Source organism: Phaethon lepturus, unplaced genomic scaffold (genome assembly GCF_000687285.1).
Source record: "Phaethon lepturus isolate BGI_N335 unplaced genomic scaffold, ASM68728v1 scaffold634, whole genome shotgun sequence".
Taxonomy (NCBI): domain Eukaryota; kingdom Metazoa; phylum Chordata; class Aves; order Phaethontiformes; family Phaethontidae; genus Phaethon; species Phaethon lepturus.
In genome coordinates this window covers 50,840-56,696 of record NW_010533711.1, presented here as the reverse complement: position 1 = coordinate 56,696, position 5,857 = coordinate 50,840, and positions in this window count along the sequence as shown.

Below are 5,857 nucleotides of genomic sequence, written 5' to 3'. Positions count from 1 at the left end.
TCTTCCGGCAAATGACTGGCACATCCTCTCTGCACTGTCTTTGCCAGAGGCGAGGACATGAAGCCTACTGCTTACCTTGTGCTCCAGCCCAAACTATCTGGATGTGAGAAGTAGAATACTTGTTCCCATTTCTCCCCTTTATTTTTAGCTCTTGCAAGTGATTAATAATGGTGATTTGAGACCTAGGGAAAAGAAGTTGGAAGAGGAGGGATGGGGAAAAAGAGGGAGGGAAGAAGGAGGTTGTCTGAGCAGTTGACTTTGCTGTTATGGCAGAAATGAAAAAAGCTCAAGTTCTTAGCACTCAAAGTTCTGAGAAACCCGTGAGGTTAGAGAGGTAGTCTGTGCTTATCAGCCTTTACTTAAATATTTACTTTGGCCCCATGAGTGCCTCTGGCCCAGGCTCTTGGTGCCATGTCACCATAAGAAGCCAACAACAGACCCTTGGTAGGAGTAGTGGTCATCAGGCTGGCTTTCTGGCACTGCCCGGGGTTAGTCATCAGCTACCCTGCTCCCCATTATCACACCCACAAGTCCAGAGAGAGCAGGCCAGCTTCTAGCTCTATTTCCCTGCTGTCCACACTAGGAACTCTCCTTTATTTGCTCCGTAACTGTAAGAAAGCATCTAAAAGGACTTTGAAAGAATTTACAAATTGTGGGCACAATCCCCTCTGGAAGAGGTGGGAACAAACAGCTTTTAATTCAAAGACCAAGGTCATCAGTAACTTGGTATTCCTGTATGGTGGGATATTATCAGTGCTAACTAAGAGTCTTACTTAGAGAAGAAGCAAAAATCATTCACCCTCTCCCTTAAATTAGGAGGTCAATTAGGAAGAGTAAAGTGAAACATCTTGATATGTTACACACACAATCCAAGGAGCATCATGGCCCTCTTAAATGGCCATAGGTGGTCAGAAACAGAATTGGTTTTTTAGTTTAAGTGACAATGCTCTACCTGTGCCTGTCTCTTAGTCATCATTTTCTCTTTCCTCCTGAAATCTTTTAAATCTGTTTGTCAGTCTTGACAGAAGAGGGCTCAAAGGTACCAAATTTGCACAAGTTTCATAGAAATAGATTGCTAGTTGAGGAGAGAAACCTTACTAGTATTGCCATGAAAGGGAAGGGAGAGAGGCAGGACCTGAACTACAGGACAAGACCCATTATGGTAGTCCCATATCTAGGTAATTTTTCAGAACAGAACTTCTCTTAGTAGGCACTAAAGATTCCACTTATAAATGACAGATCCATAGGAGAACAGCTTCGTTCTCACCTCTGCCCAGGCAACTACAAGCTAGATGTCTTATAAACCACAGTCTGATAGCCACACTAAAACAGTGATCCAAGAGTGACTTCTTGAAACAGCAACTTTCAGAAGTGCTTCAGCATTCACTTCTTGAGACCAGGTATTTGAGTTAGACTGGCAGCCAGATAAGCATCGAAATAAACAGCTGGATTTCTTAAACATCTCAGTATGCTAAGTATGGACAGACTGGTCCTGGGGGTCACACTTGAGAAACACAAGCCCAGCTGCTGGGTATTCATAGCATTAGGATAGCTGGCCGCATTCCACTATCTGGAAATGTCCCCTTTTCCCTTGGGGAAGGTCCTTCCAACAGCCTACGCCAGTCCAAGCCTGGTGAGGTGAGGATGGCTCACAGGCAGAACTCCAGTGGAGCAGCTGTACAGGAGCTGGCAAACAGGGGTCCCATCCAGGGGACACTGTACAGCACAGCACACTGTTACAGAGTGTCTCAGTGTCAGCCCTGCTGGATGACTTTGTTCCAATACTAGGATGATGCACTAAGAGTTTACCTTGAAGGTGAGACCAGGACATCTTTTGACTGCAGCATTGTCATTTCTGGTGCCCCTTTGCCAAACACATCATTGGTGGCATTACTGGTAACAGCACCAAACCTCCTCAGCAGCCTGGATGGGAAGAAAAGGATCAATGTGTATCTGCCTTCTATTTTCATTCCAAATTGCATTCAGTTTACATGGACACATCCTGCAGAAAAAGAAGCTGACGTTCCACACAGAGGACCAGGGGATGGCTAGAAGAGCTTTGCCAGAGAAGTGCAGAGTTGAACAGGAAGGGCTCAGACATGGCTGCACTGCTTGTGCTTTGACAGTAACCTGTTGTGGGGCCCTGAACATGTTATTTCACCTTTCTGCCTCCTGTGAACAGCAGGTGATGGTGCATGCCTGTGTGCCAGCACATTTCTAGATTGGACCTGCAGAGCTCTTCTGCACATCCCTCACCTCCCCTTCTACCCACTCCCTCTGGCAGAAATCTTTGCAGAACTTCAGCAGAGCAGCCATAAATACTAGCGTTTCTTCCACAGTACAAATTCAAGCTGGCCTGAGAGCATAATTTAAAATATAATTTAAAAAGCAAGCAACATATTCTTAAACACAGACCATAAAAAGACAAGTGCCCAGCCTCTGGCACAGCTGGGAACTGTTACTGCCAGGTGAGGTCAACAATTTGTTGTTTCAGTGAAGATGGGGAGGAAAGGGCAACTCTATGCCAAATTTAATCAGGTACCACCCAAGCTGTTTAAGTGATTTCCAGTATCTTCCAGGCTCTACCCGCTTTCCCTCCACACTCATCCCTGCCTGCCTTCCTGCATCTTTTACACCAGCTGTACCACAGTGTATGAGGGTTGCTTGTCACCAAGTCCTCCTTTTGCTCTCTTATAATGAAAAACAGCTGTGACAAGCATGTCCCAAACAAAGCTTTACACATTCCTGGTGGAACTGCCTCCTCACCGCCAAAACCCCCAGACTTTATATTTACTACAGAAAATTCAAAACACAACCACTTTTCCTCCTCCAAGCTGTAATTTCCTCCCTGACAGGCCCATCAAATTTAAGATTTCATGTACTATTCTTATCTTGAGTCCCTGCTTCCCCCCTGCCCAACCACTTAGCAAAGCTGACAGCCCTCCAGCACCATGAACATTGCTATAAGTAGCTTTTGTGGATCAGAGTAGCACATTCTTCCTTCACTGAAAAAGACCATAGAGGGTGGTTTGAAGCAGTCATAGGAAAATCACTGTGGTGCAACAAGAATACATCTGAACTGTACTAGACTTTCTCACCAGGTGGACCCCTGTTTAAAATCAGGCAGGTGGCAAACACCTCTCCTCTCTCACTTGTGTTTTACTTTGCATCCTATTTTGTGGCAGTTTTGGCTAGAAAATGCTACGGCATAATTCAGAGGGAGAGCTTGGGTTTGTGAAATTTCAGGTCCAGTTCTGCAAACTGAAGAAGTTTGGGTGACTCAGTTTAGGTTTCAGTACAAAGAAAAGTGATAGGTGCCTACTGTGAACAGAAGACCGATTAGCATTCTACCGCTTCAGTTTGGCTGTGAAAGCCAAGTCTTGAACTGGGCCTGTGCTGGCACAAAAGCAATTAAATTGATTTTTGTAGATTACACTCTGAGAGACCTGGGGACAACACACATTAATATGAACCACTCCATGAACCCCAGCTAGTTATCTGTACTTCTTACTACTCACAAGAAAAAAAAAATAACCATAGGCAAGCCATTAACATGCCAAGACATATAGGATGAGTTCAGGCACCAGCAGCACATGTCAATGTATCCTGTGGTCATGTGGTGACTTTTAAGTACTAGAGTGATCTGTGAATGAACTAGCTTGAGTATCATGTAGCCCCCAGCTGCCATACAGGGGCTTCAGACAGGTTTTAGGGTACCAAATAGGGTTCTTTGCACCTCCCCTCTTCTCATAGCTGGTAACTGGCACACACCACTACCATGCTGCTCCTCTTCCTCACCCCTAGCAGCAATTGGCACCAGCAGAGGTGTAAGGTTCTTCTCAGCCACTGCTGAGGATGAGGTAGGTGAAGGAGCTCAACAGAAGCCTCCCATGAGCAGGATTCCATTCCACCAGCCACAGACTGCAATCTGGAAATGGGGAGGGGAGCACAGGGCTGTGTATTTTGCAAGATTTGTGAAGCTTTTTGCAGAGAAGGTTTCCTATGCAGGCTGTGCTCACCCCTTAGTCTAGACTGATCCTTAAAACATGGTCTTGCAAAGCTGAGGTCTTGTCTGCCTTTTTGCTGCTCAATTCTCCTCCTATCCAGCAATCTTTGTCATAAGAACAAGGGCAATCCAAGCTGCCAACAGCCTCAGTGATGGAGAGAAGGAGTGGTCACCAGCCAGGGGAAAACAGTAGCACTGTACTTTCTTTCCTGACCATGTTTCACCAGTTTTCTGTGCTCCAGGCCAGCATTTTAAGTTATCAAAGTTTGTTCCAATGTTATAAAAACAAGTGAGGGGAGTCTGAAAGCAAAGTCAATCAAAGGAAGGTCAAAAAGCAGCCTCTTCTCCCACAAGACTTTTATTAACACCACCACTTCTTGTATGTATTAAGGATGTATTAAGACTACCTCAAGGCTTGCTCTCCTGCAAGCTATCTTCAGGCACTGATTTCCATAACACTGGAATTCTTGAGGTAGTCTTCTGTCAGCCTGACAGCCAAAGAACAAGCGTTCACACCTTTTAACTCCTACCTGGTTCTCCTTTGCAGCCAGGCAGCTTTGCTAGGTAGGCAGCATGCTAGATCATGTGCTATGGAGAAATCCTTCCCCTGCCACATCCTCCCTACTCCAGATGATCAGCAAATCACTCAGATATCCCAGGAAGGCTGGTTTCACCAGAGTACCTAGAGGCCATAAGCAGCAAACACCAGTCTTCATGGGACTCGCTAGAGCTATATTTTTCTTAAGTAAGGCAATCCCAGCCCCATCCACAAGCATCTCAAAGTTCACCTCCCACTGGGGTTCTTGGCCAATTTACTGCAGTGAGTTGATGAGTCTGTTAGCAGAAGTCACCGGAGGGATGGTTTGGAAATAATTCCTCCTACCTGCCGTCCGAACAGATTTCCACAAACTACTGTCAAACCCTGATGCTTGCACTCTCCCAGTAGAAGGGGTTGTATAAATATACATGACATATTAGTACCGCAGCACATGGAGCTTATCTAATTTTTTACCTAATACAAGTCTACCAATAAAATGGGATCAGGATAGCCCATTCTGTGTTGGCAGGAGATGTTTGCTTAACTTCTGTCTAGAGCATTGCTGCAACTGCAAGCAATCTGCCTACACCAGTGCCTCTGAGCCACCAGGTGGGTGGCCTTAGGGAATGAGTGAGTCAGAGATAGTTTCTGGCCACCAGTTGGCAATCAAAGCCAATCACCTCAGCAAAATCTACATAGGATGCAGTGGTCAATATTTGGCCTATGATTTCCCATGTCACACACAACTCTATTATCCTTTAATACAGAGGCAGGGCCACTGCATGGTTTTTATGTCTCCCTGCACATATCATCTCCAGCACCCAGCTGTGCTCTCTGGAAGATTCCTGGTAACTTTCCTGAGATCAGATATATAGAATAAATAGTAAGAGGAACAGGAGCAAAACCTTTTCATGATATTTACAGCAATTCTTTTTTTACTGAACCAGACCCATAACATTACTGACACAAAACGATCAGGGACTGTAAATGGCTCAGAATAAAAGTTTAGTATGGCAGCATCTTCAGTAGCTGAAGATGACTGAGGTGAAAGAAGTGATGAGTGAGCAGGCCTGTGTAAGGATGATGTAAACATACAGAGGTTACAGAGTGCAGGTGCAGCCATACTCCCCAGGCCTCCGGAGTTCCCAGCACAGGGCATATGTGCCAAGCAGGTTTCTACTATACACAGTAGGGAAGGCAAAATTCTTTCTCAAATTACATGCTGTCTCTTCCACAGGCAATTACTTCAGCAGCTGAAATGTCTGCAATTAATTTGTGCAGGAAACTGCTGCATCTTACCTCCTATTTCAGCA